This window comes from Rhinoraja longicauda, chromosome 7, assembly GCF_053455715.1.
Source record: "Rhinoraja longicauda isolate Sanriku21f chromosome 7, sRhiLon1.1, whole genome shotgun sequence".
Classification (NCBI taxonomy): domain Eukaryota; kingdom Metazoa; phylum Chordata; class Chondrichthyes; order Rajiformes; family Arhynchobatidae; genus Rhinoraja; species Rhinoraja longicauda.
The window spans coordinates 26,944,566-26,971,373 of record NC_135959.1 but is presented as its reverse complement, the minus strand read 5'-3'; the positions used below and the strand labels follow the sequence as shown (position 1 = coordinate 26,971,373).

At 43.4% G+C, this 26,808-nt stretch overlaps 1 protein-coding gene across 11 annotated transcripts in view; it reads left to right on the top strand.

The window, feature by feature from the left end:
• The window catches only part of LOC144595154 (Krueppel-like factor 12), a 229,059-nt gene that overhangs the window by 24,702 nt on the left and 177,549 nt on the right, over positions 1–26,808 (top strand). Inside the window, exon 1 of one of the 11 annotated variants that reach the window (XM_078402286.1) lies at positions 18,858–18,879. The exons of the other annotated variants lie outside the window; for them this stretch is intronic. The gene's annotated coding sequence lies outside the window, so the exon portion shown is untranslated. Of the gene's footprint in view, positions 1–18,857; positions 18,880–26,808 lie in introns of those variants that run through there. 11 annotated transcript variants of the gene reach the window in all.

The following is a 26,808-nucleotide window of genomic DNA, read 5'->3' as shown; positions in this document are numbered from 1 at the left end:
CTCATTGGGACAGGCAGCATCTCTGGAGAGAAGGAATGGGTGACAGTTCGGGTCGAGAACATCCATGTTCTCCAGAGATGCTGCCTGACCTGCTGAGTTGATCCAGCACTTCCGATCCTTTTCATCTTGCACACATAGGTTACTATGATTGGTGACTTCATTCTAAACATAATTTATTGGTCTTTGGGCATTGTAAGGCATCCCAAACATATGCAAGATATATAAATCCAGACTCTTATTGAAAAGATATTATGCTTTGTTTAATTCGGAGAATAACCTCCAGTGCATTTGATAATGAAAGCCAATAGGATATTAGTCTTGGCTTGTGATACTTTAAATATATTTTTGCATTCAAGTTCCACGGAGTCCATGGCTTAGCTCCTATATTTGGTTGAAAATGTTCAGTGGCTAAACAAAGAAGGATTACATTTTCTCGTATTAATATGTCGACTACTCTGTACAAAGGCTATGCAGCTGGGGGTTTGATTACATGAATCACACAGAGGTTTACTACTTGAACGCATGATTGTTGGACAGTACGTGTCACCCCTCCCCTCTCACAATCCCCACCTCCTCTCTCCACCTTCCACTCGTTTGGCCATTATCAGACTGACTTCTGTTGCTTGGTTACCATGCTGTGTGGTACTCCTGGCATACACCAAGCTTGACAGTTCTGCTTGACAAGCTTTTGCGTTTTGAGCAATCTTCACGTTTTGTGCACACGGGGGAGGGGGGGGGGGGGGGGGCGGAAGCAAAATGGCCTGTTCCTATGTCCTATTGCCTATAATATGCCATGATGGAACATTTGAAGAATTTTCATTGGAGGTGGTCATCTTGGAGGGGAGGATGCTCCTCAAACTGCGGAGCACCTTGGGCAATGCAGTTCACCCCCACCATGACTCACCGGTCAAGCTGAGGAGTACCTTCGGCAACAGACTGGCTCCACCAGGACGCAGGACAGAACGCCACAGGAGATCCTTCTTCCCTGCGGCTATCGAACTGTACAACTCCTCCCCCTTCTGTTGTGGGGTAGACTGACTACCCCTAACCCCCCCCCCCCACCCTCCCCAAATCTTTGCACATCCCCAATCCTTTCCATTCGTCACTTTTATTTCATTTTTCATGTATCTTGTGTTTTATGACTGTAGGCAGATCAATTTCCCTCCTGGGATAAACAAAGTTCTATCGTATCGTATCGTGATGCAGTTGTGTACAGCCGAGTCAGAATGTAATCTTAAGGGTCAGTTAATTTGCTCCGAGAAAGAGGATTAACCTGATAGACACAAGAACTGCAGACTGTTTAGTGCGCAAAAGTCTTTCTCTGTACCTTGATATATGGGACAATAAACTAAACTGAACTGGAGATCAAGAGTCAAGAATATTTTATCGTCTTATGTCCCGAAACAGAACAATGAAATTCTTACTTGCAGCAGCACAACAGTTATGTACACACAGTGTGTAGGAAGGAACTGCAGATGCTGGTTTAAACTAAAGATAGACACAAAAAGCTGGAATAACTCAGTGGGACAGGCAGCATCTCTGGAGAGAAGGAACGGGTGACGCTTTGTGTCGAGAGCCTTCTTCAAACAGTAAACATAGTACTCTGTAAAAAGATATGATACGATAAAAGTTTATTTATCCCAGGAGGGAAATTGATCTGCCAACAGTCATAAAAAACAAAATACATGAAATATGAAATTAAAGTGATGAGTGGAAAGGATTGGGGGGGAGGGGGGGGGGGGGGAAGAGGGGACTCAGTCTACCCCACGACAGAAAGGGGAGGGGAAAACCCATAATAAACAACAAAAAATTCAGTGTATATATATAAAAAATAATTGGCATCTTGAGCAACAAAAAAACACAAAGTGCTGGAGGAAATCAGTGGGTCAGGGTGTATTTGTGGGGGAATGGATGAACGATGCTTCAGTCGGTCCCTTTGACAGACAATGTCAAGATGAGAACCCTCTAACTTCAGGCTGCAAAATGGTCCTAACTCAAAATTTGGAGTGGTGCAGCTGGTAGAGCTGCTGCCTCACAGCGCCAGAGACCCGGGTTCGATCCTGACCTCGGGTGCTCTCTGCGGAGTTACAAACAGTTCTCAAAATTGGAACGCTGGGCAGGGCCTTTAGTGGGATGCCTCTGGGAACAGTGCTGGGAGTGCAACTGTTTGCAATGTATGTCGCTGCATTGTTGGAAGGGAGCAAGTGTACGGTTGCTCATTTTGTGGATGACATAAAAGGCAAATTTTGAGGAGGAGATATGGAGTTTACGGAAAGAAACAGAGAGGGTTGGTGAGTGGGCAGAAAGTTGGCAAATGGAGTAGTACGTGAGGAGATGTGAATTTGTTCATTTTGAAAAGAACATGAACTGCATTATTTAAGTGGAGACAAAAACTGCAGTAATCTAAAGGGATCTGAGGATCCTTGTCCATGGAATGCAGAAAGCCATGCATGCAGTGGGTAATAAGGAAGGCGAACCAAACGTTGGCCTTTACTTCAAGGAGATTGGAATGTAAAAGTAGGAAAGTCTTAAAACCCCCCAACTGTGCACAGCTTTGTGAGAGCACATCCAGAGAACTGCAAGGGTTTTTCATAGTCATACAACAGCACAGCACAGGAACAGACCGTTCAGCCCACAATGTCCATGCTGAACACGATGTTAGGTTAAGTTAACCTCCTCTGCCTGCATGTGATCCATAATCTTCCATTCCCTGCACATCCATGTGCCTATCTGTCAAATGCCACGATTGTATCTGCCACCCAACACCACCCCGGCACCTTTTCCCAGGTACATACTGTAGGGGAAAAAAAAATGCTCTGCACATCTCTTTTAAATCTTGCCACCCTGTCCGTAAAGCTATGTTTTCTGGTCTTTGACATTCTGATACTCCACCTAACCTGTGCCTCTCATGATTTTTAAATACTTCTACCAAGTCTCCCCCAAGTCTTTAAAACTCCAGAGACAACAATCTGAAGATTTTCAACCAACTCGTGGCTACTATGTTCTAATCCAGGCAACGTCATGGTAAAATTATTCTCCCCCACCCCCCCCCCCCCCCCCCCCTGCTCCAAATCCTCTAAATCCTTCCTATAATGGGACCATTAGAATTTCACATGATACAGTAAACCCTCGTTTTAACTGTTCCCTTTATAGCGCATTTCAACTAGAGCGGACGGACCTGCCGATGTCAATCCTCGGCTCGCAAGGTGCACGAGTGGGCCTTTCTTCACCCACGGCACGATCTGGGTGATGCATCTGTTGTTACGGCATGTGTTGTAGCCCCTGGGGACAGCACTTTCTTCACCACTGATAGGACACGCTCTGTCACTGTGGGGCTGCTCCCTCTACCTCTCACCAGTTGCCCCTTCTTCCTGTTGCTCCCTACTCCACCACGGCTGCCCTCTTCTCCCATTGCTCTGCCCGCCCAGCCTCTTTCCCCCCCTCCAACGCCACCTCTTCATCCTTCTCCCTTGTCGCCTCCAACATCTTCCAAGGTGGAGTATGTCAGTGACTCCTGTCTGTTTATAAAGAGGGATAGACCCCAAAGAATTACACTGTACATGACCATCAAGGGCGGCACAGCGGTAGAGTTGCTGCCAGAGACTCGGATTGGATCCTGGCTACGGATGTTGTCTGTGCAGAGTTTGTACATTATCCCTGTGACCATGTGGGTTATCTCTGGCTGCTCCAGTTCCCTCCCAAACTCCAAAGGCACACAAGTGTATACATTAATTGGCAATCGGTAAAATTGCAAATCCCCCCTTGTGTGTAGGATTGCTCTAATGTACGGGGTGATTGCTGGTCAGTACAAACTCAGTGGGCTGTTTCAGCGCTGTATGTCTAAAGTCTAAAGAAAGCATTATTATTGAATCATTTATTCATTTTTTTAACCCTTTGAAGACTAGCGTAGGGTTGCACATTATTTCCATTTTATTTTGCTTTAAAACACCGTTCATTCTAATCCATGCATAACTGTTGAACTGTACACAGAAGCCATTTTGTCTGCACTGGGTTTCTCTCAAAACTAAGCTGACTGCGCTGTTCCCTCCCTGAGGTGTCTTCTGCTGCAGACTGTTGATGTACTTCGAATGCACTTTGTGTTTCGGAAGGAGAGGATTTAGTCCCAGATCCAGCTGGCACCATCACTCCTCACCCGACCATTCTTACGCCTAGCTATGCTACAGTGACAGATGGGACAGTCTGTCAGTACTTTAGCACACTCTGGCTAAGGTGCACCTCAACAGCTGCCGTCTGCCTACTATTCACTTTCAAAATGCTTTGAAATCTTGGTCTTTTTCAAAAGAAAACTGCTTGGCAGTTTGAAGGCCCATTGTGTGTCAGATTGCGATGTTATGAATTTAGCATCAAGTAAAATTAAAAAGGGTGGCACGCCAAGTGGTACTGCCACCTCACGGTGCCAGGAACCCGGTTCAATACTGACCTCGGCTGCTGTCTGTGTGGAGTTTGCACGTCCCCTCTGCGATCGCAGGAGTTTCCTCCAAATGATCTGGTTTCCTTTCATTTGTCAAAGACGTGGCGAGTTAGATAGGTTGTAGGCGAGTGTGTAGGTGAGTAGCAGAATCTAGGGAAATTGATGGGACTGGAGAAGGGAAGGGGAGGAGGGGGGGGGGGGGGGGGGGGAGGGATAAAATGAGATGAAAGTCAATGGGTGCTTGATGATCAGTGTGGACGTGGTAGTGAAGGACCTGTTTCCAAGCTGCATGATCTCTGACTACACTCAATAATAAGCCAATCTCAAAGATTACTTGCCACCATCAACACGTCACACTGCCTTGGGAAAGCAGCCATTATATTCAATTATATTTTCACTCTGTCCATTCCTTGGAGCACAGGAGGATGAGGGGTGATCTTATAGAGATGTACAAAAGCATGAGAGGAATAGATCAGGTGCCCAGAGAAGGGGAATTGAGAACCAGAGGACATAGGATTAAGGTGGGGGGGGTAAAGATATAACAGGAGCCTGAGAGGTAACTTTCTCACACATTCCTCATCTGTGGAATTCTCTGCCAGAGAAGGCAGTGAAGGCCCATTCCGTTGGATGTTTTCAAGAGAGAGCTAGATTTAGCTCTTATGGCTAACGGAATCAAGGGATATGGGGAAAAAGCAGGAACGTGGTACTGATTTTAGATAATCAGCCATGATCATATTGAATGATGGTGCTGGCTCGAAGGGCTGAATGGCCTACTCCTGCACCTATTTTTCTATGTTTCTATTTCTAAAGGGTGTTGGATGTATGGAACGAGCTGCCTGGGGAGATAGTTGAGGCAGGTACTATCACAATGTTTAAGAAACATTTAGACAGGGACATGGATAGGAGAGGTTAAGAGGGATACGGGCCAAACACAGACAGGTGGGACTAGTGTAGATGCGATATGTTGGTCGGTGTGGGAAAGTTGGGCCGAAGGGCCTGTTTCAATGCTGTAAGACACTATGTACCACCTGATTCAGGAACAGCTTCTTCTCCGCTGTTATCCAACATCTGAATGGTCGTCCCATAAGCTAGGGTATAGTCCCAATCCTCCAACCTACCTCATTGTGGACGTTGGGCTTTTTCTCTGTGTAACCTTAATGCTATAGTGTTGTAACGTTATATTTTGCACTGTGGTGTCTTTCCCTTTGCAGTACCTGTTGTACTTGTATAAGGCTTGATTGTACTTGTTCGTGTACAGTATGATTTGATTTTACTGGATAGCACGCAAACAAAACTTTTCGCTGTATCTCAGTATCCAGGACAATAATAAACCGGTACCAATATATTTCAGATTCCATCATCGACCGTATTTTTTGATTTTCATATAAAAGCAAGGTATCATATCTTCCCATCTATTACAATAATACATTTGTAGTGTTGGGTAGATTTGGTGTTATTAACAGTTGCACAGATCAAGGAAGTATCTAATTTCAGAGATGAATGCTGATTCCAGTTAATCGAATTATACACTTACAAGAAATAACCTAACAGGAAATCCCAGAGAGTGGAGATCCCATTGAGAAGGAAAATCAATACTAGTGGACTCTGCATTCATCAAGAAACACAGAAACAAAGACAAATAGGTGCAGGAGGAGGCCATTTGGCACTTCAAGCCAGCACCGCCATTCAATATGATCATGGCTGATCATCTAAAATCAGTGCCCAGTTCCTGCCTTTTTCCCCAAATTCCTTTGGCCCTCAGAGCTAAATCTAACTCTCTCTTGAAAACATCCAGTGAATTGGCCTCCACTGCCTTCTGTGGCAGGGAATTCCACAGATTCACAACTCTCTGGGAGAAAACGTTTTACCTTGGTTCTTAGCCCTCCAAAATATTCCAAATGGAATTTAAACTGATCTCAATCCTAAATGGCCGATCCCTTATTCTTAAACTGTGACCCGTGGTTCTGGACTCCCCCAATATCGGGAACATTTTTCCTGCATCTAGCCTGTCCAATCCTTTAAGAATTTTATGTTTCTATAAGATCCCCTCTCATCCTTCTAAATTCTAGTGAATACAGGCCCAGTCGACCCATTCTTTCATCATGTGTCAGTCCTGCCAAAACAATGTTTTGGGTGCAATTTTCCAGATGAACTCCAGTCCCAACATGGACTCTCGTCGCCTGGAAGTTGTAGTTGCACCCGGTCACATAGTTATTGGTTAAAAATAACTGACAATCACATAAATATAGTTTTCTGATATATCCACAGGTCAAGGGAAGAGTTTGTAAAATCACTTGCTGTGTGACATGGTATATGCCTGATTTATTCTGAACCTGGGCAGCATGGTGGCACTGCGTTAGAACTGCTGCCTGACAGTGCCAGAGACCCAGGTCCGGTCCTAATGACGGGTGCTGTCCGTATGTTTTCTCTGTGACCGCGTGGGTTTTCCCCAGGTGCTCCGGTTTCCTCCCAGACTCCAAAGACATACAGGTTAATTTGGCTTCGGTAAAAAATTGTAAACTGTCACCAGTGTGCAGGATAGTATTAGTGTATGGGGATCACTAGTCGGCGTGGACTCTGAAGGCCGAAGGGCCTGTTTCCACGCTGCATCTCTAAACTTAAGTAAATTATATTCTTTGATTTGCTCCAATTGCTACTGGATATTAAAATTAACAATATATGCTCCTAGAAAAGCTGGGGAAATTAAATTGTTGTTAAAATTCTGAGGCATCTGAATAAGGCAAAGAAACTATTTACTAGTTTGTGAAAGATGGGATTTTTGGCCAAGAAGGTAAGGATTTATGGTAACTGGCAAAATAATCTGAGAGAAGAGCCAGTCTCTTAGAATAGAAAAAGTCCTGAAAAGATGGGAGAAGATTCAATCTGTAGGATTGTAGGAAGGAACTGCAGATGTTGGTTTACACCGAAGATAGACACAAAGTGCTGGAGTAAATCAGCCGGTCAGGCAGCATCTCTGGAGAAATAGAATGGATGACGTTACCTATCCTTTTTCTCCAGAGATGCTGCCTGATCCGCTAAGTTACTCCAGCACTTTGTGTCTATCTTCGGAGAAGATTCACCAGTAGCTTTCAAAGGGATTTGGATAAATAATTACGGTGATAGAGTTCCACGGTTACGGGGCAGGTTGGGGTGGCGAGGAGGAGCAGTTTGGAGAGTATTTGGCTGAAGCATTCAAGCAGAGAGCTAGATGCATTCAAGAGAGAGCTAGATAGAGCTCTTAAGGATAGCGGAGTCAGGGGATATGGGGAGAAGGCAGGAACGGGGTACTGATTGAGAATGATCAGCCATGATCACATTGAATGGCGGTGCTGGCTCGAAGGGCCGAATGGCCTACTCCTGCACCTATTGTCTATTGACCAAGTACTGTATAGTACTATGGGCATTCACTTCCAATGACGTAAATTCATCCCTAGAGCTTGTTAACAGATCAGAGTTTTTTTAAAAATTCAATATCTTGACATCATACAGCAAAAAAAGGTCACAGCTTTAAGAATTACTTTGAAGCAGCCTGTTCATTCACAGCTCTATTGGATTCCCCATTACGACATTTTGCATATAGGCAATGGGTTAAAAGTCTGCTTCGGCCACCTAATCCCCAGTCGATCATTCCCAGCCAGCCTTTGCACTTACCAACACTCTTGCTTCAGACCAATGAGCTATGCAAGGACCAGAATTAATGTTAGAGCAGAAATCATATTCCTGTCATGAGCTTTGAAGCTTAACAGGGCAGAGGAGCTCCACAATTAAAATGTTTCCATGTCCATATTTAGACTGTATCTGGGTTTTGACAGTGCTGCGGATGTAGATTTAAAACTATGCAAAACAACTTGCCAAATAAACAATCTAGACTTGGAAAACTGCCTTGTGTTGATATATTTTTTGAAATTTGCTTTCAAAAGCTGTTGTTAAATTTTGATCACTAGTTAAAATGGAACTGCAACCTATTAAACATAACAATTTGGTTTGTGAAGTTTAGCTCGGGGTAAATTTCCTGTGCGGGTGTTTATTAATACCTGAAAATTGTATCTAGTCCTTGCCTAGATTATTGAAGAACCACCTCCTCCGGATCCTTCAGGTTCATGATCTGCAAGTCCATTGTAATTTTGACACAGGTTTGACATTGACTGCACTGCAGTGACATTTGGGCTGTAGGAAACTCCTCCTCCCTTTTCACTTTCAGCTGATTTTGGAGAAATGCTTGAAAACTGCCCTTCTGCTCTGAATAGATTTTAATTTTTTTTGGGGGGTGGGGGGGAAATCTGCTGCACATTTATTGTTCATACCTTGTATGTAGGAAGGAACTGCAGATGCTGATTTACACCGATGATAGACACAAAATCACTATGATAACAATAATAACATATTTTCACATACTATGCGAGTCAAGGGATATGGGGAGAAGGCAGGAACGGGGTACTGATTGTGCATGTTCAGCCATTATCACGGTGAATGGCGGTGCTGGCTCGAAGGCACCTATTGTTTATTGTCTAAAATGCTGGAGTAACCCAGCATCTCTGGAGAAAAGGAATAGATGACGTTTTGGGTCCAGACCCTTCTTCGGACTGAGTTTACTTCAGCTTATCTTTTATTCATTTGTTCTTTGAACCTTTTCATATCCCTAGTTTCCCTCTCCCCTGACTCAGTCTAAAGAAGGGTCTTAATCTGAAACGTCACCTATTCCTTTTCTCCAGAAATGCTGCTTGACCCACTGAGTTACTCCAGCATTTTGTGTCCATCTTATTGCTCATACCTTGTTGCACTTCTGAAGGTGCTGCTGAAGCACCATCTTGAAACACTGCACTCCCCTCATCTGAAGCTCTGTGGTTTTTCAATAAGCTAGGCTAAGGGCTAGATGCAACCTTCAGGGATTAATAAACAGCAAATAGAAAATAACAAATGGAACAAATAGCAAAACGAGCAAATAAATAGAAAATAGCAAACAGAATAGTGGCGCAGCGTAGACTTGCTGCCTTACACCACCAGAGACCTGGGTTGGATCCTGACTACCTGCACAGAGTTTGCACGTTTTCCCTGTGACCGCGGGGGTTTTCTCTCGGTGCTGCGGTTACCTTGCATATTCCAAAGATGTACAGGTTTGTAGGTTAAACCAGTACGTTTTGAACAATGTCACGCTATTTATTTTCCAATGGAAATAATCTTCAAGACTGTTAACCAATTAACGTCAACCCCGCTTTCATATATCATATCATATCATATATATACAGCGCGGAAACAGGCCTTTTCGGCCCACCAAGTCCGCACCGCCCAGTGATCCCCGCACAATTCTGTGAATTAGGAGCTCTTTCCAACAGATTCTAATTCACTGGCTTGTAACTTCCAATGAGTTGCAGTTCCTAGCTTTCCTCACACAGTTCAGCCAAAGTCAGCTGCCAGTTTAAAGACCTGTGGAATTTCAACCCAGATAATGTCTAGTGCTACCATAATTCGTCTGGGACTGAGCTGTATTTGAAGCACAGTACTGATTATTGGGATTATCAGTACTGATCTTTGGCAATCTTTATTGGGGGTGATTTTAAGTACCTCCTTGTCCCAATTGTTATTTCTATAATGCTGTGCTTAAATGTAAATATATATGCCAGTTCCTTGAGTTATGAATGCTGAATTTATGTTCTTTTTTGTTTTATTGTCGTTGGAACTTTCAAATAATGGATTTGATTTACAAAGCTTTTTTTTTTTTTAGCTGCAACAAATAATATGCCACTGTAACACTCTATAGTGTTCCAAAATAGTTACAATTTATTTTGTCTGGTGTTACAAAACTTTGCTGAACAAAATGTCTTCTGAAAATGCAACCCATGTCTTAAATCACAGAATAGCTATTTCATTAATTTAAAAAGTGTGAAGTTTAGTTTATTGTCACGTGTACTGAGGTACAATGGAAAGCTTTTGTTGTGTGCTAATCAGTCAGCGGAAAAACAATACATGATTACAATCAAGCCCTCCATCGTGTACAGATACAAGATAAAGGGAATAACCTTTAGTGCAAGATAAAGTCTTAGTCTGAGGGTCTCCAATGAAGTAGATAGTAGCTCAGGGCCGCTCTCTGGTCATTGATAGAATGGTTCAGTTGCCTGATAACAGCCGGGAAAAAACTGTCCCTGAATCTGGAGGTATGCTTTTTCACATTTTTGTGCCTCTTGCCTGATGGGAGAGGGAGTGACTGGGGTGAGACTTGTCCTTGATTATGCTGGTGGCCTTTATTTCTTGTATCCACCCAAACAATGGAGTCCGAGTCAGGAAGTCCATGGCTCATTTCAATGTGAATTATGATGCAGAGCATACAAATTGTGGATACATTCAAACTATGGATACTACTAAGAAACATCTTTGGTTGTGATTTTTCAGAAGTGTTGAATTCAGGTTACCCAGTGAACATTGCCCACATATATCATTCAAATGAATCACTGCAGTGATCATCACTTAATTGCTACTGTATCCAAGTTTTTAAATTAATTTTAAAAGTTGGTTCTCATTGGAATCCAAAGCACAGAGGATGTCTTAAAAGCCCTTAAAGATATTCCTACTGTGCTAGGAATCAGACTAGTGTATACCAATTTTACAAGGAAATACTTCTGTAAAGTCAAGTTGGTTACAAAATGGGGCCACCTCCTGCACTCGTGCAGAACACATTGATTTCATCAACTTTAATACTAACTTCAATCTGGCCCTCAAATTCACTTGTACAATCTTTGACATCTCTCTCCCCTCACTTCGTCTCTCTGTCTATCTGCTGATATCTACTACTACAAGCGCACTAAGGCCCAAAGCTACCTTGACTACAGCTTTTTAGCTCCAGTTTTTAAAAAAACTTGTCGATAAAATATATTAGAAGTACTTAATCTATGTGTGAAGTGTTCCAAATTCAGAAAAGACCTACAGTAAAAGATGCTTATGATTAAAGGTCTAAATTATGAAATACCACTCTATGGAGTCCTTAGTGAATGTGAGGATGTGTCCGTAACATCCCAAACCACCAGCTAATTTCACTACTATTGGATCCCAACAATCGGCTTCTCCAGTGAATCATGGTGATTCATTAAACGACAACATGACTGGTCTTTTCACACATTGATGTGCTTGTGAACTCTCAGAATTACCTAGCTATGGTGCTCTAGTGTGTGGGGAAAAAAGAGGAGCCGGGTCCTAGGGTGGAGTGGACAAAAATGAAGAGAAAGAAAATCGATGATTGGATAGATTTCCATTTGGTAAAGATGCGTGCAACAGTCACAGTGGAGAAAGATTAAATGCAGTCTACCATGCAAAACTGAACACACAAGGTTAGTTTCGGATGCAATAGAATGCAAAAAAAAGCCCTTCATGATCAACCTTGGAATGAGTTATCTTGTTTGTTCCAGTGATTTTTGTTGTTTCTGCTTCCGTGCTGTTATTTTCAAACTGAGACAATGAGCTGTAAAGTGCTTTGGGGTGCCCTGGAGTCGTGAGAGGCGCTATTAATTTAAGCACCTTTTATATTTCCCTATTAATTTAAGCTTTCGCCTAGCTTTCTGGTCCTAGAAGTAATTTAGTTAATTTCACTAGAATGGAATCTTATTAAGATAATCACCTTGCAGTTCTTATAAAGTACAATGGAAGCAAATTCATTTAGCACACCTTTCTAATAGAAATGCAGAATTTGCCCATCAAATCATCCAGCTGCCTGCCTAGAATGAATGGAATCTGTGGCTCCAATGCCTTGTGTGAATATCATCCCTGTCATTAATCTCTCTCTATGTGAGGCAGTGCAACCTGAAATCAATTCTCTACTTGTCTTTTATCAATTTGTCCTATTTTTCTGTGCTCTGGTTTTCATGTCACATGAAATTATACATTATAATCGCTGAGCTGTCTCTCGACATCATCCCGTTCATCTACATCGTTTGAAGGCTAAAAAACGGAATGTTTTCTTGATCAGTCCGTTTTGATTAACTTTGGGAGTTGCCTCATCACTTTCCTCGACACTGCGATCTGGGCCTGGTGACTAGAATGTTTAGTTTGGGGGTATATAGCATGGAAACGGGCCCTTCAGCCAACTCAGTGCGACGACCAGCAATCATCTGTACACTAGTGTAGAGATACAGATACAGCACGGAAACAGGTCCTTCAGCCCACTGAGTCTGTGCCAAGCAGCAATCAACCTTGCACTAGTTCTATCCTACACACTGGGGACAATTTACAGAAGCCAATACGCCTACGAACCTGCACGTCTTTGGAGTGTGGGAGGAAGCCAGAGCACCCAGAGAAAACCCACGCGGTCACAGGGAGAAAATCCAAACTCCGTACAGACAGCATCCATAGTCGGGATTGAATCGGGGTCTCTGGTTTCGGTGAGGCAGCAACTCTACCGCTTCACCACTGTGCCGCCCTATTAAATGAAACCAACATTTTGGGTACATTTCCAGCTGAGCTTTTCAACCACATGGAACGAATTCAACAAATTTAGTGAGGCTCAACATTGAATGAATGAAGAGTTGGATCAGTCCCAGATCTCTCTTATCCATTGGTGGATAAATGCAATCCATTATGTACTCTGAGTCTGAAAAGAAAACTGCTGAAGACACTCAATGGATCAGACAGCATCTGTGGATGAAAAAGGATGGATAACATTTTGGGTCAGAACCCATCTTGAGCCCGAAGAAGACTCCCAACCCAGAATGTTGTCAGCCCATTTCTCTCCGCGGATGTTGCCTGACCCGCTGTGCTCTCCCAGCAGTTTGCATTTTACTCAAAGTTCCAGGATCTGCGGTCTCTTGCATCTCCATCTTACATCACCATCTCTTACATCTCCAAGAAAGAGCTGAATAGAGCTCTTAAGGATAGCGGAGTCAGGGGGTATGGGGAGAAGGCAGGAACGGGGTACTGATTGAGAATGATCAGCCATGATCACATTGAATGGCGGTGCTGGCTCGAAGGGCCGAATGGCCTCCTCCTGTCCGTAGTGAGTTTGTACGTTCTCCCCGTGACCTGTGTGGGTTTTCTCTAGGATCTCCGGTTTCCTCCCACACTCCAAAGATGTACAGGTTTGTATGTTAATTGGCCTTGGTTGAAATAGTAAATTGCCCCTAGTGTGTAGGATAGTGTTAATATACGGGGATCGCTGTTCGGCGCGGACTCGGTGGGCCGTAGGGCTTTTGTGTCTCTAAACTATACTAAAATTAAACCGAAGGGCGGTTTATTATACAAAATAAGGTGGGAGTTAAGACCTATATTAGCAATGACACTGTAGCTTCCTGGGTCTCACTATAAACAGAATCCCCACATTACATTGCAGTCATCAGTGCTTTTTGGGTTACTAATAGCAATGACTGTCCACAACACAAGGGCTGGGAGATTCCCTTCAGACTCTGACCTCCAGCACTGCTGTAAAGAATAGGCGTCAATGTTGCCAGATCTGCCGTGTGCAACAGCGATCTGTGCCAGCGGTTGCTGACCTATGTCAGATGCTTCAGCCCAGCAGAACTGATTCCTAACTCGTGCTCATCTCCGGCAAAGCCTGGCTGCTCAGCTTCTTGGGTTGCTGCACCTTTTGTGAATGGGGCTGCCAGGCCAGGACACACCAGAGAACATGTTCTAACAGGAAGGCTGGTATCTGCAAACTGACACAAAGCAATTCCTTTTAATGGAATTTAGTGGTTTTGCATTCAGTGGTTTTTAGTGGTTTTGCATTTGAACCAGTTTATTGTCAGTGGGTTGTTATTAATCTTTAAAAGGCTTGGCAAGATCCCCTTTACACTAAACCATGCCATTGGAGTCTCTTGGACTATCTGATCTGTAGTTTCACTACAGCCTAAAGTATGGCACACAAAATGGCCACACTCAGTCACCATGAATGCATTTGCTGGGCTTCGAATGCATGCAGAGATCCTGAATTGTGTTAAAGCAAGGATCTGCAGATGCTGGTTTACACGAAAGGACATCAAGTGCTGGAGTAACTGAGTGGGTCAGACAGCATGTCTGGAGAACATGAGATGACATTTTGGTTTGGGACCCTACTTCACATTGGTTGTGTGTGTGGGGGGATGGGGGGTGGGGGGGAGTGGTGATGGGGGTTGTGGAGATAGGGGTTGTGGAGATAGGGGTTGTGGAGGGGAGGGGGGTGGAGGGGAGGGGGGTGGTGGGTGGTGTTGGTGGTGGGGGAGTATGAAAGCTAGACAGATGGTTGGAACAAAGGCCAGAAATAAAAGCAGAAGGTGTAAGAGAGGATTGAATTGTGAAGACAGAGGAAGGAATGTAGGGGTTGGGGAGAAATGGGTGGGAGTTCAGGTGGGACACAGGGGTGGGAGAAAGGGTGGATGTGGGGAAGAAAGGGGAGGAGGGTGGTGATTGTTGGAGGTTATCTCAAAAACTCCATCCCCCCTCACTTGAGTACTGGCCTTCTCCCCTCTGCACTTTCTTTCCAGAGGAATGATCTTGACCCCTATAGTCAACCGTTTATTTTCTTCCAAAAAGCTGCCAGATCCACTGAGCACTCCTGGCAGCTTGTAATAAAAATGAACTGCAGATGCTGGTTTATACCAAAGATAGACACAAAGTGCTGGAGCAACTCAGTGGGTCAGGCAGGGTTTCTGGAGAAGATGGATAGGGGCCATTTTGGATAGGCACTCTTTTTCAGGCTGTTCTGTCCGAAGAAGGGACACGACCCGATAGGTCACCTATACATTTTCCCCAGATATCCTACCTGACCCGCTGGGTTACTATAGCATTTTGTGTCAATCTCTCAGCAACTTTTTTTTTTTGCTCCAGATTCCAGCATCTGCATTCTTTTGTGTCTCCACTTTTACGGGTCATAACCCAGATATGTAATGTTCTCTCTGATCTACGCACCAGATCACCAAGAGTTCTTTGAAGCTAGATTAATTCCAAACACCTGTGGGCAAACTTCCTAAATCTTCTATTAATTGCACAGAAATCTGAACTGAAGGACATTCTGCGAACCTTTTCAAATATATCCATAGGTATTAAAGGATTTGCAGTATATCAATGGCTTTTTAAGTGGCTGAATTATTTGCACAATATGATCCCTCTCCAAGACTTAAAACAGGGTTCTACTGTTGCAAGCTTTACAAAATAACAGTGCAATGTATGCTCCACACACATGGATCAGTTATCACAGGATTGGCCTGGGCTATAGTCAATAATTTACCTTTGAATGAGAGCATAAGCTATGAGAACAAAAGCTGGCTGTAAGTTGATCAGTTCTATTTCTCAAAATATAAGATGATCTCCACTGAATAATAGGTCAGGAGTGGTACGAGGTCCAAGAGTTGGCTTTCTGGAATATTTGGTGACTGGGCGAAGCACGTGTCATTTAACAGCACATTTTGAACTGTGGCACAGCTGTGTGCCCCAATCATCATGGCGCAGCAGTGGAAGTTGCTGCCTGATAAAACCAGAGACTCGGGCTCAATCCTGACTATGGATGCTGTCTGTACGGAATTTGTTTGTTCTCCCCATGACTGGCGTGGGTTTTCTCCTGGAGCTTCGTTTTCCTCCCACACTCCAAAGACGTACGGGTTTGTAGGCTAATTGGCTTGGTAAAATGGTAAATTCTCCCAAGTGAGTTTAAGATGGTGTTAGTGTGCGGGGATCGCTGGTTGGCGATGACTCCGTGGGCAGAAGGGCCTGTTTCCGCGCTGCATATCTAAACTAAACTGAATTACTTAAAAATATATTCATAAAAGATCATCAGTGATAGGAGTAGAATTGGGCCATTTGGCCCATCGCCTACTCTGCCACTCTATCATGGCTGATCTGTCTCTCCCTCCTAACCCCATTCTCCTGCCTTCTCCCCATAACCTCTGACACCATGTATCTTCTATCTTGTATTTCCTTCTAGAAGTGGTTTTCTTTTCTTTCTGCCCACCTCGTAGACTTAAGTTACATGGATTGTCACCTTCCCGTGTTGGTGTCTGTAACCCGGGTCTCTGGCGCTGGTAGCCAACAACACTACCATTGGGCCACAGTGCCTCTCTGGGGTGTGGAGTGATAACGCTGTTGGAAGCACAGCCACTGGACAGGGATACTCAGCATGCTTGCTACACTGGATGGGAGTTGGAGGAAGTCTCCCTGTTACATCTGGTCACTTCAGGACTCTGTTCCAACACAGTGCACTACTGTGACAAAGCACCATGAAGGTGGCACTTGCTTATGAACAGAAAGATATGAGTATTCGCCTGCCCTCCAGAGCAAGTGAAGTAATAAATAAATAACCACAAGACTGCAGTTACTCAATGGGGATGAAAAATGCATTGAATGTGCCTGCTGTACCTCACAGCCCAACTGGTAAGCCATTGCATCCTGCACAGTTGGGCACTGGTGAATCATACATTAATGCATGTCAAATAATGGGCAAAAGGCCCTTATTTTCATATTATGATTTTACTCTGTAGCAGAGTGTTCCACAGGAGGTCAGACTTGTTTGGCAGGAAATCCACTTAATATTGTGTGAGATTTAGATTCTTCAGAATGTTGCTCAGAGCATAGGGTGGCGTAGGTTACCAGGGCAGCACTGTGGTGCAGTGGTAGAGTTGAAGCTTTACCGTGCCAGAGATCCTGACTACAGCTGCTGTCTGTGCGGGGTTTGCATGTTCTCCCTGTAACCGCGTGGGTTTTCTCCTTGTGCTCCGGTTTCCTCCCACATTCCAAAGACATACAGGTTTGCAAAGACATCCGCTGCTCCAGATGTCATCTTATTTACATCGGCGAAACCAAGCGCAGGCTCGGCGATCATTTCGCTCAACACCTGTGCTCGGTCCGCATTGGCCAAACTGGTTTCCCGGTGGCCGAGCACTTCAACTCCCCCTCCCATTCCTAGTCTGACCTTTCTGTCATGGGCTTCCTCCAGTGCCATAGTGAGGCCCACCGGAAATTGGAGGAACAGCACCTCATATTTCGCCTGGGCATGAACATCGACTTCTCCAACTTTAGATAGTTCCTCTGTCCCGCTCTTCCCCTCCCCCTTTCCCAGATCTCCCTCTATCTTCCTGTCTCCACCTATATCCTTCCTTTGTCCTGCCCCCCCCTAACATCAGTCTGAAGAAGGGTCTCGACCCGAAACGTCACCCATTCCTTCTCTCCTGAGATGCTGCCTGACCTGCTGAGTTACTCCAGTATTTTGTGAATAAATACCTTCGATTTATCATATATCATATATATACAGCGCGGAGACAGGCCTTTTCGGCCCACCAAGTCCGCGCCGCCCAGCGATCCCCGCACATTAACACTATCCTACACCCACTAGGGACAATTTTTTACATTTACGCAGTCAATTAACCTACATACCTGTGCGTCTTTGGAGTGTGGGAGGAAACCGAAGATCTCGGAGAAAACCCACGCAGGTCACGGGGAGGACGTACAAACTCCTTACAGTGCAGCACCCGTAGTCGGGATCGAACCTGAGTCTCCGGCGCTGCATTCGCTGTAAAGCAGCAACTCTACCGCTGCGCTACCGTGCCGCCCAGATTTGTACCAGCATCTGCAGTTATTGTCTTATACTACAGGTTTGCAGGATAATTGGCTATATAATGTAGACATGTCCATAAATTGAGTGTTTGTAACTTGGGGATGGCCTGTATTTAATAATATTGGGCTAATCATTTATATTTTTGGCTTTTTTTTTCTTTTAGAGGGTGGAAAGCTTTTGGAATGGAAAGTTCTGGGTCGTGGAGCATTTGGGGTCGATAAATGAATGCTGATTATGCAGTATACTGGAGGCCACACACTTCACTCTATCTCTGGTTTGGCTCTATTTACGTTAATGGAACCCGATTACAGAGATCATTTTCTGGCAATAATTATATTGTACGCTAAGCACAATCAGGCATGGATAAATTCCCGAATAGAACTTTATCAACTCCCTTTACTCCTTTTCTGCTGAAATTGCGATATGTGACAGAACATCCAAACTGTGATCATCATATAGTTAGCTAACGATTGACTTCAGAAGGGAAATGTCAGGAAACCACAAGCTAGTTTTGATTGTGTCGGTGATGGAGAGAGTTAGCAGATTTGTATTCTTTGGCATTAACGTCATGGACGGCCCGCCCACCACACAGAGGTAATCACCAAGAAGGCATGTCAGCACCTCTACTCTCTTAGAAGATTAAAGAGATCCAGCATGGCACCGAATGCTCTAACAAACTTTTACAGATGCACAGTGGAGAGTATGCTGACTAGTTGCATCATGGCTTGGTAGCGCAATTCCAATAAACAGGAATGCAAGAGACTGCAGAGAATGGTGGACTCTGTGGTGGCACTGCTCCCTCCACTATCAAAAGCATCTACAGAAGGCACTGTTCCCTCTCCACTATCAAAAGCATCAACAGAGGGCACTGCACTCTCCACTATCAAATTGTGCTTTTACAATATCCACCTTGGTTTAATGTATGGGAAGGAATCATCAATGTCAGGTATTTATTCACAAAATGCTGGAGTAACTCAGCAGGTCAGGCAGCATCTCAGGAGAGAAAGAATGGGTGAATTTTTAAAGCTGAGCTTGAACTTGGAACAAACAAATTGCAGATGTTGTTTCATACCAAAGAAAGATGCAGGGGTAACTCAGCAGGTCAGGCTGCATCTCAGGAGAAAAAGGATGGGTGACGGTTCGGGTCAAGATCCTTCTTCGGACTGGACGTTTTGGATAAGTACCCAAAATTTCAACTATCCTTGTTCTCTAGAGATGCTACCTGGCTCACTGTGTTACTTCAGTACTTTGTGTCTATCTTTGAATTTGGAACAATCTGACCCAAAGGCAAGAATGTTTCCAACTGAGTCACTTACAATGGGATTGAAATTTGGGGCAAGGGAGCAATGAACAATACTCAAGAGTTTGAAAGGGGAAAATAACCCTTTGAAATAGATACAGGAAGTCTCTGATAATGAAGGCCGCTTGGCTATTGGAAGCTACTTGTATTATCACAACACAATTTATTTCACTTTTTCAGATGTTGTACAGTAGTATAATAAATGTCCTCATGTGAATTTATTGGGAATGAGAAAACTGGGCATTGGTGAAGGTGAAACTCCGCTTGTATGTCATAACTTGCTAATCAGTTGAGAAGCATTACAGACCATGTTTGGTGTATTCTGGTGTTTGTGACCCTGCCTTTGGATGTACATCCAACCTATTCTCCCAGTAATACCTGACTGACTTTGTGAGCATGGGGATAGTGGATCCATAGATAATGAGGACTTTGTGTAACATTGACTGAGCCAGACGCCAAGTCTTTGTGATTTCCGAACAATTGGATATCAAATTATCAGTTTCATTGTTAATAGCACCCAATAGCACCCAATTGTGTTGAAAGTCTTTCAATCAGGCTGTTCAGAATACTTTATACAGTACATAAATTCCTAGGTTCTAGGAGCAGAATTAGGCTGTTTGGCCCATCAAGTCTACTCTGCCATTCAATCATGGCTGATCTATCTTTTCCTCTCAACCCCATTCTCCTGCTTCTGCCCACAACCCTTGACACCCTTACTAATCAAGAATCGGTCAATTTCCACCTTAAAAAATATCTATTGACTTGGCCTCCACAACCGTCTGTGGCAATGAATTCCACAGATTCACCACCCTCTGACTGAAGAAATCCCTCTTCATCTCCTTCCTAAAGGTACGTCCTTTAATTCTGAGGCTGTGGCCTCTGGTCCAAGACTGTCCCATTAGTGGAAACATCCTCTCCACATTCACTCTATCCAGGCCTTTCACTATTTGGTAAGTTTCAATGAGGTCTAGCGAGTACAGGTACAGTGCTGTCAAATGCTCAGTGTATAGTACACTCTTAATATGACTGTCTAAACTGTTCAGAAGTAACCCTCTTGACAAAGGTGCCTCTTGCAGGGAGGTGGGGAGTGAAGAGGATAGGAGGGGGAGGAGTTACATTAATGTTCACTCTTGCATTTAACACTTGCATGAGAGCAGGGCCTTTGGCCTGTGAATTAAATAACACCTAGGTTATAAGAAGTGCTACCAACCTGTGTCTAAACCTCAAAAAGATACTGGCTCACCACAGTGTCTGACACCATTTTCTGTGGTTATTTGGTGTTAGTCTTTATGTCATCAAAAATGTAGTTCAGTGCCAATGTGCAGGATAGAAACTAAAGCAAAGATCAATGCTGTTTAAGCACTTTGTTTTACTAGTCTATGCAGTTAGAACTCCTAAATAGCAAATCTCATGCAGCCTAATCCAACGGGTGTGCAAGCAGCATGAAAATTACAATATTTAGCAAGCTGAAGTTGTATTTTGTTGAAATTTATTTTTAAAATGCAGAAGTTGCAAGTCTGAAATGAAAACAGAATCTTGCAGCAAGCCAGGCAATTAATGTGGAGAGAGACAGAGAAACTGAGTTCTGGCGAAAGGTCTTCAGCCTAAAAAAATAATTCTACCAAAGATGGACACAAAGTACTGGAGTGACTCAACTGGTCAGGCAGCATCCCTGGGGAAAAAGGATGAGTGACATTTCGGGTCTGAACCCTTCTGACTGAAAGTAGAGGGGGCGGGGGGAGTGGAGGTCACAAAATAGGTGGAGTGGGAGAGGGTCTCACAGAACCCCCTACGGAGAGGGGAGGAGAACTTCTACAAAGTGGGCACACCTTGTGGAGCCGATAGAATTTGCAGCACTGTGTCTATCGACAGTTCCAAAGATGCTGCCTGACCCGCTGAGTGACTCCAGCACTTTGTGTCTACCATCCTACACATGAATTCTACTTGCCTTTTTCTCAGATGCTGCCTGAACTGGTGAGTGTTTCTAGCATTTCCAGGCGTTTAGTTGAACTGGTGCAGAGGCACACGTCTGTAAGCTTACAGTGCTGCTGAATAATCATACTCTTTGCAACATGAAAAGCCAGATAACCTAATGGTGCCCAAACATCAACAGCCTGGAGCTTCCCCTTCATACTCTAAATATAGAGCTGTTTGGATTTGGAGAGAGATTTACTGCACGATTTATATTCTCACAGGAATGGTTATTAAACCCTTCATGTTTGAAAGGATGTGAACATAATGGGTGAGGTCAGTGTCTGATGAATGTGTGTATTTAACTAGTTTTCACATTCAGTAACAGTTTGCTTCAATTTGCTCTGAGCAACATTTTCATCACTGAAAATAATTGTTCACAGCTCTGAAAGTCTGTAAATATTAAGATTCTGGCCCGCTGAGGGTTTCAGCACAGCAGAGCTCCAATTGTAGCTGCTGCTTAATTGTTTCTATCTCTTTTTATTCTAGCCCTTCAGCAATGTTGCCTTTTGATTTCCATTCTGATATCCTGACTTTCCACCATCACTTCCCATTCCACCATCAGAATTTTGTTTTGAGACTGCTAATCAACATATCAACATATTATGGGCACGTTAGTGCTTCCTCCAAGCGAATGTTGCCACGACCAAAATTGATCTTGATTCTTGGTTCTTGGTCCTCCAAAATATTCCAAATGGAATTTAAACTGGAGGTGGCAGAGTACGGACTTAAACAAGAAGGGCTTCTTGGAGAAGAGCTGCCTTTCATTTAGTTGCGTCTGGTTGAATAACTATAGTAGGGTGAAGACTATTCCATGCTTTCATTGTGCAAGGGAAGAATGAATTGCTATACACATCTGTCTTGATAGCTGGTATCTCAAATTTAATCGAATGCCCTCGTCTACTCCTGATAGGTTTGGTGTAGATGTGGTAATCGAGCTGACCATTTAACATTTTGTAAAAACAGGTCAAACGGTGGGCTTTACGTTTGTCTTGGAGATTGTTCCACCCCAGTGAATTTAGAAGTTTGGTAACACTCGCTCATCTCTCATAGGTCTGTTTGGCTTCAAGTATTTCCTTTACTCCATTTTATCTTGCAAATGTTGCATAGAATTTGGTGGCTGCTCGCATTGTTTAACTAGATGTGGAATAGAATTTGGTGGCTGCATGCATAGTTTAACCAGATGTTGCAGGCATTTGAAAATGTCTGCATTTGCAATCACCAAAACCCACCAAATTTGGTGTTTGACTCTCAAAGCCCCATACCACATTAATCACCAAGGTAATGTATTTTGATTTCCACTCTTCCCTTGAGCTGCTGAAAACCTCATCTTCATTCCCTCTTTACTCAACTGCACTATCATCAGATCTCCAGACTACACAGGATACCCTTGAACACTGCTGTCCAATTCCAGCCAGGAATAACTCCTGGATGTCCATTAGTCTTGCACTCAATGCCTTTTATTGGATATCCTTCCACCAAAGTATTGAAATACTTTCTGAAAACTCCTCTGCCCATCTTTAAAATCCATTCTGGTGGGTTTTCCAGCTGTTGGATGCCATATATTTATTTATTTTCCTGCAATGATCACAATTTTGAAAAATTATGTCTTTATTTTTTTTAATCTCTCAATCCATTGTTGGTTACTGACATTTGTTTACTAAGTATCATGAAGCCATTCCATGTCCTATAATGTCTGCCAATTAGAAGATTGTTTCGTTTTTCTAAAAATTTCCCGACTTTTGGATTTCTGTTTAATAAATGTATTTTCTTAGAGTCCTACCAACGAGTAAATATTTTGTGTAAATTTGCTCCATGGTAGCATTGCAATTATGCACTGGAATAATGAACACAAGATATATCTTCAAATCCCACCACAGCAATTAATGAACTTGCATATAGGTTTGGAAATACTGCATGGAAATAGGCCCCTCGGCCCATCGACCCTTTGCTAACCATCGATTACTTGTTCACACTAGTTCTACCTTATTCCACTTTCTCAACCACTCCCTACACATTGGGGGCAAATTTGGAGGCCAATTAACCTACAACCCTCACCACATCTTTGGGATGTAAGAGGAAACCGGAACACCCATAGGAAACCCAAAAGGTCACAGGGAGAATGTGCAAATTCCACACAGGCAGTATCTGAGGTTGAGTTTGAACCCGGGTATCTGGTGCTGTGAGGCAACAAGTCTACCAGCTGCGCCATTGTGCTGCCTCAATGCATTTTGAAATGAGATCAATACTGGTGTTGTTAAAATTACAGGATTGACAAAAAACTGAGTTGGTTCCTGAAAGACATTTTCACAAATCTGCTTGTTTTACTGAATCTGGCCCTATGTGACTCCAGACACATAGCGATGTTGCTGAAACATGAACACACACTGAACTGCCCAGCAGGACACTCAGAACAAGGACATGGTTAAAATGGACAATAAGTGCAGGACTTGTCATCGATATCCACATTCAATAAAATAATTTAAATATATTAACAGGGAGAGTGGATCTTAACAATGCACTACTCCGGGGGATTGTAGCAGGTAGGGCAATTTTTATTGCAAGTGAAGGGTTGATTAATAGATGTGTTTGAACTTGATGAAGATTTCTCCAAGTCAATTAAGTGACTGGGCACAATAATGATTTTAAGATTCCCTGAAGGATTCACTAAATTCAATAGGTTAAGTTCATTCTTGGCAAACTCCAACAATTGACATTTCAGGTCATCATGAAGGTAAGAGGAAGCAATATATCAGCACCTTTCCCATATTTGTTTCTTGTGCTATAGAGGGAGGAAACAAAAGAAATGTTAAGAGTGATCCTTGTGTTTCATAATGAGTGTAGAGTGGGTCTTGCATCTGAGACTCCTCGAGAATGATGTTGATTTTGTAATCCTAACCGCATCGCTCAATACTTGCCCTCTTCCACACACATAAAGGTATTCAGGAGCTTGGGGTTTAATACCTTTTCCCATATTTTATATTTTTCTTATGATATAGAAGAAGGTGATATGCAGATACTTGAGTCTGAAGAAAGGTCTCGACCCAAAATGTCACCTGTCTGGGGAAGGGTTCCGACCCGAATTGTCACCTATTCCTGTTGTCTATTTTCGGTGTAAACCAGCATCTGCAGTTCCTTCCTGCATACTTGGAGTACAGTGTTCGGTTCTGGTCATCGTGCTGTAGAAAGGATGTCATTAAACTGGAGAGAGTACAAAATAGATGTGCAAGTCTGGAGAGTTTGAGTTATACGAAGAGGCTAGACAAGCTGCATCTTTTCCTCCTGGAAGCATAGGAGACTGAGAGGTGACTTTATAGAGGTTTATGAGGGGCATAGATGGGGTACATAACCACAGTCTTTTCTCCAGTTTAGGGGAGTCTAAAACTAGAGAGCATAGCTGTAAGGTCAGAGGGAAAATATTTAAAAGGGGCCCCAAGGGAAATCATCTTCACAAAAATGATGGGGCACGCATGGAACGAGCTATCAGAGGACGCAGTAGAAGCGAGCACAATTATGACTTTGAAAAGACACTTGGTCAGGTACATGGATAGGAGACGTTTGGAGGGATATGAGCCAGGTGCAGGCAAGAGGGATTAGCTCAGTTGGACAATTTGAGTGAGTGGGGCTGAAAGGCCTGTTTTCGTGCGACAAAACTATGACACTGACCCGAAGGTCATTTATCCAAGTCGGTTTATGCCAAGTCATGGAGCAATCCCATCAACCTATTTTATCGCCCAGTGCCGGTTGAGATGGTTGTGAGCTTCAAGATAGACACCAAATGCTGGAGTAACTCAACGGGTCAGACAGCATCTCTGGAGAAAAGGAATAGGTGACTGTTTGGGTTGGAACCCTTCTTCAGACTGGAAGGTAGAGGTGGGGGAAGGCGGGAAACTGGAGGTGAGAAAAGGCTAGAACAAATCGAGGCCGGCAACAGATGATCTCAGGAAGGGTGGAGGAACTAATGACCCATTGTCAACTGGGAAGATGTGCTAACGAGAGGAATACAAGGATGTGAACAGTGAAACGAGTAGGATGACTAGAATAGGGTCAGGGTGAAGAGCTTCCTCAGTGTATTATCAATGATTTGTCTTTACCCAATAACATTGATGCTATGGCCAAGAAAGGACGGCAATGCTTCTAATTCCTCAGAAGGCAAAAAAAAATTGACGTCTCCAATGATTCTTACCAATTTCTACAAGTGCACTGTAGAAAGTATACTATTTATAGTACATCTGTTAGTAATTGGCAATATGCGTCATATTGCATTGGTATGGCAACTGTGTTGCCCAAAGCAGCAAGAAAATTGCAGAGAACTGTGAATGTAGCCCAGCCCAAACCAGCCTACCTCCTAACCCGGCCCACCCTAACTGAAACTGTTTACACTTCACGCTGTTTTGGAAAAGCACCCAATGTAATCAAGGCCTGCTCACACCTCTGTCATTTTGTCTTCTCCCCTCTCCTGTCGGGCAGATAATACAAAATCTTGAAAATGTATACCGCCAAATTCATAAACAGCTTCTTTCCTGAATGGACCACTCTTCTGCCAAGGATTAATTCGTAATCTTACAATCTTCCTTGTTGCGGCCCTTGTACTTTTTTATTTACACTTTCTCTGTCGCTGCAAGGCTACACTCTGCATTATTTTTTCCTTTTCTCTCATGAACTTTGATTTACCTATGTTTGATATGATTTGCCTGGATTGCACTCAAAACAAGTTTTTCACTGTATCTTTGTACACGTGTCAATAATAAGGCATTACCAATACCAATTTTCTCTCTCGTGTACATAAATACCAACCTCCTATGCCCAACTATACTGGGGGTAAATTGCATGAATCAATTAACCTATCATTCTTAGAACAGTACAAGAATAGGTCCTTTGGCCCACAACGTCTGTGCCGAACATAATGCTGAGAGCAACTCTTAGCTGCCTGCAAGTTATCTATATCCCTCCATTCTCTGCATATTCATATGCCTATCCAAAGTTCTCTGAAATGCCACAATTGTTTCCATCTCAACCACAACCTCTGGTTGTGCAGCCCAGGCCATCACCACTCTGCGTGCAATAAATAAATAAATAAGTAAATGAATAAATAAATAAATCCTGCCATGCACATCTCCTTTAAACTTCGTCCCTCTCACTTTAAAGTTATGTTCTCTAGTATTTTATCTTGTTTTCAGAGAGAGGTTCCGACTGTCGACCCTGTCTATACCTCTCATAATTTTATGGACTATTGTCGGACTTCGCTGCAACCTCCAGCATTTCAGGGAAAACAATTCAAGTCTGCCCAACCTCCCCATATAGCTAATGTCCTATAATTTCGGTATCATTCAGGTAAAACACCACCATATCTTTGGGATGCTCAAGGAAATCCGAGCACCCAGAGGAAACCCACGCAGTCACAAGGCGAACGTGCAACTCCACACATGCAGTGCTGGTGGTCAGAATTGAACCTGGGTCGCTGGAAGTCTGAGACAACAGTACTATCTGCTTTGCCATAACAGCTGTATCTGATAATATCTTAGCTGTGCTTAACTGATTGAATTTTGGTATAAAGTCTGATGTAACAGCACAATCCATCATTGATTTGCATTTTTCTGCAAC